Here is a 13245-nt window from a genome sequence, read left to right on the forward strand (position 1 = left end):
ACCCAGACCAATTATATTTAAATTTCTTAATTTTCAGGACAAGATGCTATATCTACAATATTATCGAAAATGTAACCCCTTAGTGTTTCGTTCTCACAGACTGCTGATCTTTCAGGATTTTTCATCAGAAACTCTGGCTAAAATAAGAGACATGTCTTTCTTTTATGGCAGATTACAGAAGGGAAACTACAATATCAGACTAATGTATCCTGCGAGATTGGTAGTACTGAGAGAGGGTAAATACTTTACATTGAATAATGTCATGGAAGCAGAGACTTTCTGCAGAGAGGAGGGGGTCCCATAAAGTAGCCAGTATTAAGCAATTTCTGTGTTTTTGGTTTTTATGTTTCTCTGTTGTTGTTTATGTTTGGATCACTATATATCTGCTCTACTGCGAGAAGGTTGTTGGTTTCCTTTTTTTTTTCTTTTTTTTTTTCTTCTTTCTCTTTTCTTTCTCTCCTTTCCTTCCTCTCCCTCCCTCCCCCCGACCTGGTCACCCGGATGCATTTTGCCTCCTCATTCACAATATACGCTTAAAATATTATGGAAAATAAATTAAATCTTCTGTCTTGGAATGTGGGGGGTATAACCTCCCCCATGAAACGTAAATCTATAATTAAACATCTGGGTAGATTCCGGCCTGATATAGTGTTGCTGCAAGAATTACACCTCAAGCCCCAAGAATTTCCCAAACTTAAATCCAAATGGGTTGGGGAGGTGGTGGCAGCGCCCGCTACATCCAGAAAAAGAGGGGTGGCCATATTACTCAATAAAAATTTGAATTATCAGGTGCATAATGTGGAGGTAGACCCGGAAGGGAGGTTTTTAATATTAGAAATCGAAATCAATAAAATACACTATGTAATATGCAATATCTACGGTACGAACCAAATAGACTATAACTTTTGGGCTATGTTAACATGTACATTACATAAATTTATAGGTAATAATTTAATCATCGCTGGTGATCTCAATCTGATTTCAGATACCGTATTGGATAATTTGAAAAAAAGATCACTACGGGCGAGATGCAGAAAGGTTCGTATTTTTCATAAATTTTGCTCACAACTAGGCCTAATCGATATCTGGCGCTCTCAGAATCCAGATAGTCGTACATTCACATGCATGTCTCATGCGCAGCAGGCATTGTCAAGGATAGATTATTTTTTTATTTCAGACTCTCTTCTTGGTTGGAACTGGACCTCACAAATTGAAGAAATTATAATATCGGATCATGCGATTATCTCATTGTCATGTAATACGGCTTTAAGAAATACAAGTGGTATCCGCTTTCACTTCCCTAAATTTTTAAATAACAATGTAAGCTTTCAAAATTGGTTAAAATCTAAGTGGGTCGAATACTCAAAAAATAACAGGAACTACTTTGACAAGATTGAGGTATTTTGGGAAGCCTCTAAGGCTGTCCTGCGTGGGGAAATAAAATCATATATGATTTCTTTGAAAAAGAAATATACTCAGGTAGAGAGGCAGTTGGCTAATCAAGTTAAAAACGCATATAGAAGGTATATTAGTAATCCCATGAAACAACATTGGGAGACATATGTAAACGCTAAGACAGTGCGTGATATTCATATAAAACAAAATAGTGTTCAGGAGGACATCAGAGCGAAAGCATTGTATAGCGGGCATAAAGGAAGATCCGCAAAATTTTTGGCTAGATTGGTCAAACCTACCTTAAGGCAACCCATTCCAGAAATTAAACTGGGTACTGCTCCTTACACGCACCATCCTGACATTGAAAGGGTATTTGTGGAATATTTTCAAGAGGTATTCAAATCTGAGACCCCAAATCCAAGTAAAAAAGCAGAATTTTGGCAGAGGATAAAGGTTCCAAATCTCTCAGGAGAAATGAAAAACTCTCTGAATGTTACTATATCTGAAGAGGAGATAACAGCTGCAATTAAACAGGCTAAACCAAATAAAGCTGCCGGACCCGATTCATTCCCCATCGAATTTTACTGAATTTTAGAACCACAGGTGGTACCGGTGTTAGAAAAGCTATTCAATTATTATTTTTCAGAAAACTCAAGTTGCTCCCAGTACTTCGCTGGCGCGAATATTTCATTAATTTTGAAAAAGGGCAAAGATCCTGAGACACCTAATTCTTATCGGCCCAATATCTGTCCTAAATACGGACTATAAGATTCTGGCCGCTATTCTCGCCAACCGGCTGAAACCATGCATTGGGAGTATAATACATGGAGACCAATCAGGTTTCATGCCAGGACGAAATCCTGTTAAAAATATGCGCAAATTATTAATACTAATCGAGTCGTACTGGAATAGACAGGCGTTCCCCAATCAACATAAGAGCACAGATAAAGCAATTTTAACGGTAGATGCAGAGAAGGCATTTTACCGTGTTGATTGGGATCACTTGTTATATTCCCTGGAGCAATTCGGTGTGTCTGGAAAATTTATTGAATATATTAGATTAATTTATAGCGCTCCAACATCCGCATTAATTATTAATAATGTTTTATCCCAACGTCTGATCTTACACAGAGGTACTAGGCAGGGGTGCCCCCTCTCCCCTCTTCTATTCAACATCAGTTTAGAACCCTTGGCTATATTATTGCGTCAAGAGTTAGAGGGTATTCCACTGGCAGGGAAGAAACATGTTTTGCTTCTGTATGCAGATGATCTACTCTTATTTCTATCTAATTTGAATACAGAGCTGTCAACTTTACAGAGTATTGTTGCGGATTTTGGAGAGATATCTGGGTATAAGATAAATACCACAAAATCAGAGCTACTGTGGTTACATAGAGATCCCACATCCCTTATAGACCATCCATTCTTAGAAGTTCCACAAATCTCATACTTAGGTCTGAAATTATCCCGTAATCCAGCGGAATGGTACAAGGCAAATTTTACGGATTGCCTGGAACAATGTGGTAAAAAATTAGATGAATGGGCTGGACTGCCCATATCTCTTTCGGCACGAGTGATGCTGATCAAATCAGTTATTTTCCCTACATTTCTATATGTTTTACAAAATATACCGCTTTTTCTGCACAAAAAAGATGTTATTAAGTATAATAAAGCATGCTCACGGTTTTTATGGAAAGGCTCTAAACCCAGAATTGTATGCCACCGACTTATGAATAACAAGCTCGCCGCGGGGCTGGCTCTCCCCAACATCCAGGCTTACAACTTGGCGTGTATCGCCAGGATCGCGATAGACTGGATATCAGAAAAGGAGCAAATTTCCTCCTTTTCCGGGGAATCAGAATTGGTCGCCCCCTTTGGCCTGAAGGCTTTACTCCATTGCCCTCTGACCTCGTTACCATCCAATATCTTTTATTTATCTATGTTTAAGAACATCATAGTGGCATGGCAGAAACTATGTAGCACCCTAGAATGCCCCGTGCATGTCTCAAACTATTTATCTATTTGCAGTAACCCCAACTTTTTACCCGGGCTGTCTAACCGGATTTTTAAAGATTGGGCGGCAAAGGGTTTGAAATTTGTGGGGCAGATCCGGGGAAATACGGGTCTCCCAGTAACATTTGCAGAACTAGTACAGAAATTCAACCTGGGAACACATGAGTTCTATGCTTACTTGCAAATCAGACACTACCTCCAAGAATTACTTTATAGTTTCGGAAATAATTGGTCTTTAGGAGATATCCAGACTAGGGTAACTTTATACGCAGCCGGAGTATTTGCAATATCTTCACTATATTCACTCATTATCCAAAAACCTTCTAATATGCAGGTTACTGATATGACAATGAAATGGTCGCCTTATTTTCCGGATATAGACAAACAGACGGTTATCGGTAGTTTTAAGATAATACAACAAAGTTGGGTCCCAACTTCATGGAGAGAGTCTCAAATCAAAATAGGCCTACAGAGGTATTATACACCAAATCAGTTATCCAAATGGTATAAGTCTAGCTTTTTTTGCTCCAGGTGTTGTGCAGCGGAAGCGGACTTGTTCCACTGTCTGTGGGCTTGTCCTAAAATTAGCCAATATTGGATGAAGATAAACTACTGGATGAATACAGCCCTACACTTAGACCATCATTTAAAGCCTATCAATATTTTTTTTCTAGTAAATTACCAAGGTACACTGAAAAATTTTAGTCTTATCAATACAGTTATATTAACGGGACGTATTCTTATTCTCAAATTATGGAAGGCGCGAGATGCACCCCAAATATCGCACTTTAAAAAAGCTCTATTAAACCAACTCATTGTAGAACAATTTAATATCCCCTACCCTCAAGAAGAACACTTATCCACTTTTTTCCGGAAGTGGGAATCTTTTGTTATATCTCTGCCGCTGTCATGTCAAAGGAAGGTGATAAAACCATTCCGTAACTCTGTGTTTATAACGACAAATATCTATGCAGGGCACTTCCCTCGAGAGTGGGTAGAGGGTTAGATACCAGGAAGGTGGAAGGTGGATGGGGACACGGACGAACGGGTCAGTGGTGGAGGGCGGGAGTTCCTTCCTTTCCCCCCCCCCTTTTTTTTTTTTTCTCTTCTCTTTCTTGTCTTTGTTCTGTCCTCTTTTTTTTTTTTTTTTTTTTATTATTTTATTTATTTTCTTTCTTTGTCTTTTTTTCCCATTGAGAACTGGAATATGCACTGTAAAAACTGTAAACTATGATATGTAATGTCAGATCTTATTGCTTCAAATGTGAATTTATCTTTTTTTGATTGTGTAACTTTTTTTATATTCATTAAAAAATAATTTAAAAAAAAAAGGGACAATTTACTCAAAATGTTTCTCCCCTTTAATTTGTTCTCAATGGTCAACTTTACCTGCTGGAGTGTATTAAATTGTTTACAAGTATTTCCATTACCCTTATATTGGCATTTGAAATAGTTTATTTAGCCTGTGGTACCCCCACCCATCCTGAAAATTCTTCGACTTGAGGCCAAGCTGTGTAAACACAGCCAGTAGAAGAAATTACACTCCCAGTGGGTTATAGAAGAGATAAGGTAATAAAAAGTATTGGTGATTGGTTTATGGACGGATATAAGATAAGGAAGCAGGTATATTTACTAGGGATGGGCGAATGTGTAAATTTTAGAATTCGAATGTTAGAAAGAATGTTATTACCGAAATTTGAATTACAAATCCGAATGTTGATACGAACGAATATTCTTATTCTATAATCGAATGCTATTTACAGTTTTCGAATTTCACTTTCAAATTTGAATGTTTATAATTAGATTGAATGTCCACATTCGAAATTTCGAATTTAACATTCTATTTAACAAATACTATTCAGAAGTTCAATAGTTCATGTGGGTAAGGAATCTAGTACATTGATACATAATAGATACAAATATATCAATTTGAATGTTTCTATTTCAATCGAATATTGCATTTAAAGAAAGCATTACAAATACTATTACAAACATATAAATTAAATTTTTTCGAATTTGAATATTACTTCTAGAGAAAGCTTTAGAAATTCTATTACAAGCATATAAATTCGAATTTTTCGAATTAGAATATTGCATAATTCAAATATTACATTTAAATAAAGCATTATAGAAATACTCATACAAATATATTAATTCAAATTTTTCAAAACAAATATTTTCCATTGTAATCGTAAAATTTGAAGCCGAACATTCGAAAATTGAATGTTAGAATGTTATGTAAACATTCAAAATTCGATTAGAACGAAAGTGTTAAAATTCATTTCATTTTTCGAATGTTGCGAAATATTCGCCCATCCCTAATATTTACACAATGTGATAAAGTAATGAGATCTGATTATACCTGCAAGCTGTGGCTTCAAAACACAAAATCAGCTAATTCATATAAACAAATAAGCCTTAAAAAGCAAATCTCATACATTTTACACTCTGCAGCTGGTAAAAAAAAGTAATTTGAAACACATTAGGGGAAAAACATTTTTATAGTATGCTGTCCCTTATCTTCAGAGATATTTAACATGAAACGCTATAAGAGTTGATCCCCCGGTCGCCATATTCAGCAATTGATTGACAGATGACTCATCTGCAATGAACTAATCATTGATTCCCGCACCCCTCCCCAGGGCGATCAGCCCCTTTGTACAAATTTCACGGCCCGGGGGGAAAGCTAGCTAAATACAATTAGCCAATAGCCAATGACAAGAGGCATATATGCTCAGCCACAAATCAACAGCTATATCCCAGTAGTGCATTGCTGCCCCTGAGCCTACCTAGGTATTCTTTTTAACACGGGATTCCAATAGAATGAAGCAAATTTGATAATAGAGGTAAATTATAGAGTTGTCTAAAATTGCATGCTATATCTGAATCATGAATACAAAAAATTGGGTTTTACATCCCTCTAAAGGCACATTTTATGTCGATAGGCGTTTATCTCACTTAGGGTAATAACATACATTTCTGTATGTGAAGGAGTGGCAAATGGATTACAGTACAGTGCACAATAAAATAAGCAGTTTAAAAAGTGTATTAAACGTACAAAGAAAAAAAAATCATAATTAAAGTTTTAAACATTGTATAAATAATATGCCTTAGAATTTGTGTCCTTCTGGTTCTGTTTGTCAGGCCTATTGACTGGTGGTAGCTGGCCTAGACTGACAACACTTCACACTACACTTTAGGTATGTGATCATGAGATAAAGGATCACTAACCCCTTCTGTCGGGATGCCATGCCTAAGGATGACTTCAGCTTGCCAATTACGGTGCAGTATCGCCAGACAGCTTACATAACCCCAGGGTATGTAGAAAATGGTCCCAGTAAGTGCCTCTTGCTGCATTCCTTTCCCAATGTTCATCCTGTGTCACTTAGCCAACCACACCCACAAACCACCTGGCTCTGCCCAAATCATTTCCTGCCACATCTTAACACACGTACTTCCTGGTTTTGCACCACAAACCAATCCAATGCTAACACATCAGAGCATTTATGTTGCTTTAAGTTTAAAGAGTTTTCTAAAAGGATAATTCAACTAGAAAACTGGGACTTTGTTTGGCTCATGTTCCATGGCAACCTTAGGCTTAGATCCTATGCAAGCCAATATTTAAGGCAACATAACCATGGCATTGCATTCGCTGGGTTAGCTAACACATGTCACTCAAGTTTTTTTTTTTTTTTCAATTTCCTGCATTCTTGGTTTATTCTTTTTTTTTTTTGTATATATTCTTTTTTTTGTATATATTATTTCTTTATTGCAAACATTTTTTGAAAAAAGTACAAACTGTAGAATCATACTGATTATTTTGTTATTGACATATTTAACATTAGTTAGAATAAATTCACAATCAGCATGAGATTATTACTCCAAATCCAGTCCATCTCTATTTTCTTCACTTGTACATTAGACTGTAATCTTCAAGCAATGCAATGTTTTTTAAACTAACATTAATACTCGCTATTATCAACACATAGCAAATAAACTAACTAAACATTAACAAAAATTACAATTACATCTTGCGGAGATTAGCTTCTCAAGTCATATAATGTTCGTGGTATGAGATTACGCTTATGTGTTCAGATCAAGTAATCTGAAGCACTTCCAAATAACTCTCCCAACTATCCACAGCTCTAATATGAATGAAAAGTAAGCCAAATCAAATTAAATTAAATTCCAGCGTATGATTCCCAATAGAATAACATGTCATTATACATTAGTAGCCTATTTGTCTTAAAATAGGTATATCTCTCTATCATCAATGATTCTCTTACTTTCTCCCTCCATTTCCCTATTGTGGGAATTTTATCTGATCTCCATGCGGTAGCTATAAGTTGTTTGGCTACGTTCAACATGATATGCCCCAAATTTCTTTTAATATTGCATTTAACATCTTTCAACATATTAAACAAGCATATTATTGGGTCTTGTGGAATGTTGCAGGATAGAGCTGTATTTATTTCCTTTAATATTTTCATCCAGTATGAATTAATTATCGTACAAGACCACCAGATGTGGCCCATGTTGCCTACTGCCTGTCTACATCTCCAACATTTCTCGTTGGCCGAGGGAAATAGATACTTCAGCCTGTTTGGTGTGAGATACCAACGAAACAGTATTTTATAATTAGTTTCTAAGGCATGAGTTGTGTGAGCTGAGTTATTTTGAAATATCTCATTCCAGATTTTAGGTTCTTGTGGTCCTATAAGATCTCTCTCCCAACCTTTTATGTATCTGTGGGGTTTGGGGGCTGTGGCCTCAAGTAATAATTTGTATGTGATAGATATAATCTTTTTTTGTGTTATTTTGGAAAAGCACATCTGTTCAAAAGTTGTCATTTTTCTCAGTAAACTGGCCCTATCTCTATGCGTGCATATGTAATGGTTCGCTTGATGATATCTCAACCATTGATTAAAATACCCACTTCCTATGTCCAGTAAGTCAGTTCTTGGTGTTATTTTCCCCAAATTGGTCATTAACGTGACCGGGACATAAACTATTAAACTGATATCATGGCCTGTACTATGACCCTGTCCTTCTTTAAATTCGGGGTTTGCCAGAATTGGTGTCAGCGGGGAGTAGGCACTAGAGATATTTTTATACCTGTCTCGGATGAACTTCCAATCCCCAATGGTGTTGATGATAGTGGCGGTAAAGTTAGTTTGTGATTTGGTCAATGATTTAGGTAACCAACATAACCCCCCTAACTGTGGTATTCCTGAAATGTCATGTTTTAGGTGGATCCAGTGTTTAGGTTCTTCCATGTTATGCCTACTCCAGTCTATAATTCTTTGCAGTGAAATAGCCTGTTTATATAAAGTAATATTGGGTACCCCCAAACCCCCCATGTCTTTGTTAGCGTACATGGAGAGCATGTTTACTCGAGGAGGCCTTCTTTTCCATATGAAGTTATGAATTACCTTTTGAAGCTTCATAATGTATGTCTGAGTGTTAGGGAGTGGTAGTGTCTGTAGAATGTATAGGATCTTTGGTAATAGTACCATCTTAACTGTATTTATTCTCCCTATCCAGGATATATTTTTAGCCAACCATGACGAAGCCTGGTTGGTTATTGCGTTTAGCAATTTAGAGTAGTTAAATGTTCAAATGGATTCTATGTTGTTCAGCAGATGTACTCCTAAGTATTTTATGGCTTTCTGTTGTATCGCAAAGGGACTATGTGTCTGAATTAGATTCATGTCGTTGATAGGTATATGTAAGGGTAATAGTTCGGACTTATTGGCGTTTATTGAGAAGTTTGATACCCCTCCATATTCCAAAAATTCTGTTTGTACCGCGGAGATAGACTCATAAGGGCTTGCTAAAGTTAATAGGACATCGTCTGCGAACATAGATAATTTGTATTCTTTGTGTTTGATATTTATACCTTTTATGTTATTGTTTGATCTTATTTTACACGCCAACATTTCTAGTTAGAGAATGAACAAGAGTGGGGAGAGCGGGCAACCTTGTCGTGTGCCATTACGTATTTCAAATTGTTCTGAAAGTGTACCATTTATTCTGATTTGGGCCGTGGGGAATGTATATAAGTCCATAACTCTGTTTATAAATGGAAGGGGGAATTTAAATTTATTGAATGTGGTCTCGAGAAAGGTCCAATCTAACCTATCAAACGCTTTCTCAGCGTCTGTGGAAAGCATTAATGAAGGGATTTTGTTGGTGTTTATATATTCTAATATATTTAATATTTTAACCGTGTTATCTTTCGCCTCTCTCCGCGGCACGAAACCCACTTGGTCTGGGGAGATCAAATTTGGTAATAATCTATTAAGACGGGATGCTAGAATTTTGGCAAATACCTTTAAATCTATATTCAATAACGATATGGGGCGAAAATTCGCTGGTGTGTCAGGTTTCTTACCCGGTTTAGGGAGAACCGTGAAAACTGCTTGCAACATGGTGTCTGGAAGTGTGCCTCCACTATCTATCTGGTTGAAAGTTTCTAACATATGGGGAGTCAATAGATGTGAAAATACTTTATAGTATGAACCAGAGAATCCGTCCGGTCCTGGAGCTTTTTCACGCTTTAATGACCGGATAGCTTCTGTGACCTCCTCTTTATGAGTTATCTGGGATTGTAACATTTCACTGTCTGCCTCCGAGATTTCCGGAGCCTTAATTTTGTCCAGATATTTTATACATTTGGTTTTATGATCTATAGGCGATCTGTTTGGGAAAAGATTGTATAATGAGTGATAGTAATTTTTAAAGGGGTCTGCTATGTGTTTGGTATCTTCCACTCTTTTTCCTTTATGGGTAAAAATTGAATGAATATAAGTTTTTGCTTGTTTGGATTTTAGTGGCATCATGATAGAATCTCTGCTTGAGTTTATATGCTGTTGTCTGTGCTTTTATGTGTAGGTGGGATTTCATTTTGGATCTATAGAATTTTAGCTGTTGTAAAACTTTTTCATCTTGTGGGTGAAGTTTGTGAAGGTAGTCTAAGTGCTCAATCTCTTTAGTTATATGTGTATATTCTTCTCTCTGTCGTTTAAGCTTGTTAGCTCGAAGTTTAATCAAAGTGCCCCGAATGTAACTCTTGTGGGCCTCCCACACCATGGCTGGTGCTACTTCCCCTCTTGCATTTTGTGTGAAATAGTCTCTAATTTCCCTTTCTAAGGTATTGCACACCATCGGATCTAACAGTAAAGTTTCATCCAGCCTCCAGGTAAACTCTTTTAGTGGAGCTGATGGCCAGTCTAAGGTGCATCTAACCATGGAGTGATCTCACCAAGCTGTGTGAGAGATTGAAGATGATGTTGCGTTTGCCAAAGTTAAGTGATCTAATAAAATAAAGTCTATTCTTGAATATGTTTTATTCGGGTTAGAAAAGAATGCATAATCTCTCCGTTCTGGATTTGCAATTCTCCATGGGTCGTGTAGACCAAAGGTTCTTAAAAAATTCCCTGCTGATTTAAGTGTACGTTTCGCAATTTGTATGTGTGGGTTTGAGCTATCCAATTTAGGGGCAAGCGGTAAATTGAATCTCCCAGGACTATTAATTGGCCTTTATGTATATCCTGAAGTAGAGGTACTATAGCCTTGAAGAAAAATGCTTGTTTATGATTTGGGGCGTATATGTTCACTATAGTCACCAATTTATTGTATAATATGCCACTAATAGCTAAGAATCTTCCCTCTGTGTCCTTTTTCTGATCTATTAATTTGAATGGAATTGAGTTACGTATTAAAATGCTAACACCATTTATCTTTTTATTTCTATGTGCACTATGAAAGTGTTGGGAGAAACAACTATGGATATATTTGGGAATGGACCCTCTTTTGAAATGGGTTTCTTGTAGGCCAACTATCTCCCTCCCTTTCTGTACTATGTCTCTAAGGGCCATTGCTCTTTTGGTTGGAGCATTAAAACCTTTTACATTTTGTGTTGCAATATGGATATTGGTATCTGTCATTTTGTTACCTTTATCGCTCATATTCTATAACACCAGACAGCGCTATCTCTTTGTTTGTAGAAACATCTCCGCAAGTTAACACCTAAATACAACCTAAAAACAATAACATTAAACATTTTAAAAACTTTTTCCTTACATCTATAGAGGGAAATGACTGAAAGATCCCTGCTTGGAATCATTCAGCCCACACAGTGCAGAACATTTCCATAACTTTTGTTAGACCTATAAATGAAATTACAATGACTTTGCTGCTATCTGGATAAAATCATACATTTTGGCAAACTAGAACAGACAAAGGATACATAACAATGTTCAGACTGATTACGCTACAGTCTGGATAATAATGTGCAATTTGGTAACCTAAAACAGGCAAAGGATACAGAATATTGTTCATGCTCAGTGCACTCGGGCTCTGACACCTGCTGATGATGAAGGGGTTTTCAATCTTTTGTTACTCACTGTTTGCCACTCTTTACACTGTGGTAAAGGAGAAGCTTGAGAGTCCCCTGTAGGAGCATTACTTTGTCTTGTATCGGAATCCATTGTCGGTGGGGGTATCTCCAGTCTTCTGCAGCACTCTTCAATCTCCTCAACTGATGAGCAGCTCGCCCTTCTATTCTTCCAGGTGATGAGCAGTTGGAATGGGTGCCCCCATCTGTAAGTGATATTTCTAGCCTGTAGATGTTTTGTCAATGGAGAGAGTTCTTTTCTTTTGGCTAGGGTTCTGGACGATAAGTCTGCAAAAAACTGAAGGGTATTGCCATCCTTCTGAATAGGGCGGTTTTCTCTCGCTGCTTTCATGATCTGTTCTTTTTGCTGGTAGTTAGTTATTCTTGTAATCACATCCCTAGGATGTGCGGATTCTGAAGGCTTCGGTCTTAGGGCCCGGTGCGCTCTGTATATACCTATTATTGAGTTGTCGGTCGGGTCTCTCAGCTGTGAGAACAAAGCTTGCAGATATTCATTTAATACTGAGGCCTCTATGTCTTCTGGGATACAGCGTATCCTAATGTTTTCTCTTCTAGACCTGTTCTCCAGGTCCCCAATTTTATCCTCCAACTGTTTGATAGTTTGGTCTTGATGTTCCATCTGATTATGAACTTTTGTGAAGCATGCGTCATGCTCTTGAACATTATCCTCTAAAGTATTGACTCTAGTACCAATTTCTTTAATATCTCTTTCAGGTCAGAAATTTCCTCTTTTATACACTGCTTCACTTGAGATATCAATGCAGAAAAATCTTGCTTTGAGGGTATAGAAGACAGCACAGACTGTGGTACAGAAAGCATATTTTCTTCTTCCTCAGATCCTGTATCTGAGGTGTCTGATGAAACATGTGACCTATGCAAAGATGTGAGAGATTCTTTTGAAGTCTGAGGTGCAGATGCCTTAAAATAGTTATCCATGGAGGGATTTGCCTGTCCACCTCCCTTGTTCTGTTTCCCCTTTAATGTATTTTTCCTAGGAGACATTTTATCTGTTTTTTCTCTACTGCAGTGAGCTATTCTGAGCTGTGATAGTCTGTTTACGCAGTCACTGCCTGCTCCTGGCTGCTCTGCCTTTATTTCAGATAGAAAAAGGAAAAGGTAAAACAGAGGAGATGATATTCCAGAGTTTTATGCTGGATTTTACTTATGCTGATATCCGGATACTGTTATCTTGGAGTGTTAGCGGTTACCATTTGCCTTCTTAAAACCAGGGCTAAATTAACTTTTCTTTAGACTCATTATAGCATTGTAGACCTAGTTGATTTGAGTCAGTGTTAGTCTCTCAGTATACTCAGGTGTAGTAAAGATAAATAGGCCTCAGAACACCCGCCAACCTTGAAATAGTCCCATTCTAGATGTGTGATAATCCTCAGTGTACCTGCTTTCCCATCATTTGTGCT

Source organism: Bombina bombina, chromosome 9 (genome assembly GCF_027579735.1).
Source record: "Bombina bombina isolate aBomBom1 chromosome 9, aBomBom1.pri, whole genome shotgun sequence".
Lineage (NCBI taxonomy): Eukaryota > Metazoa > Chordata > Amphibia > Anura > Bombinatoridae > Bombina > Bombina bombina.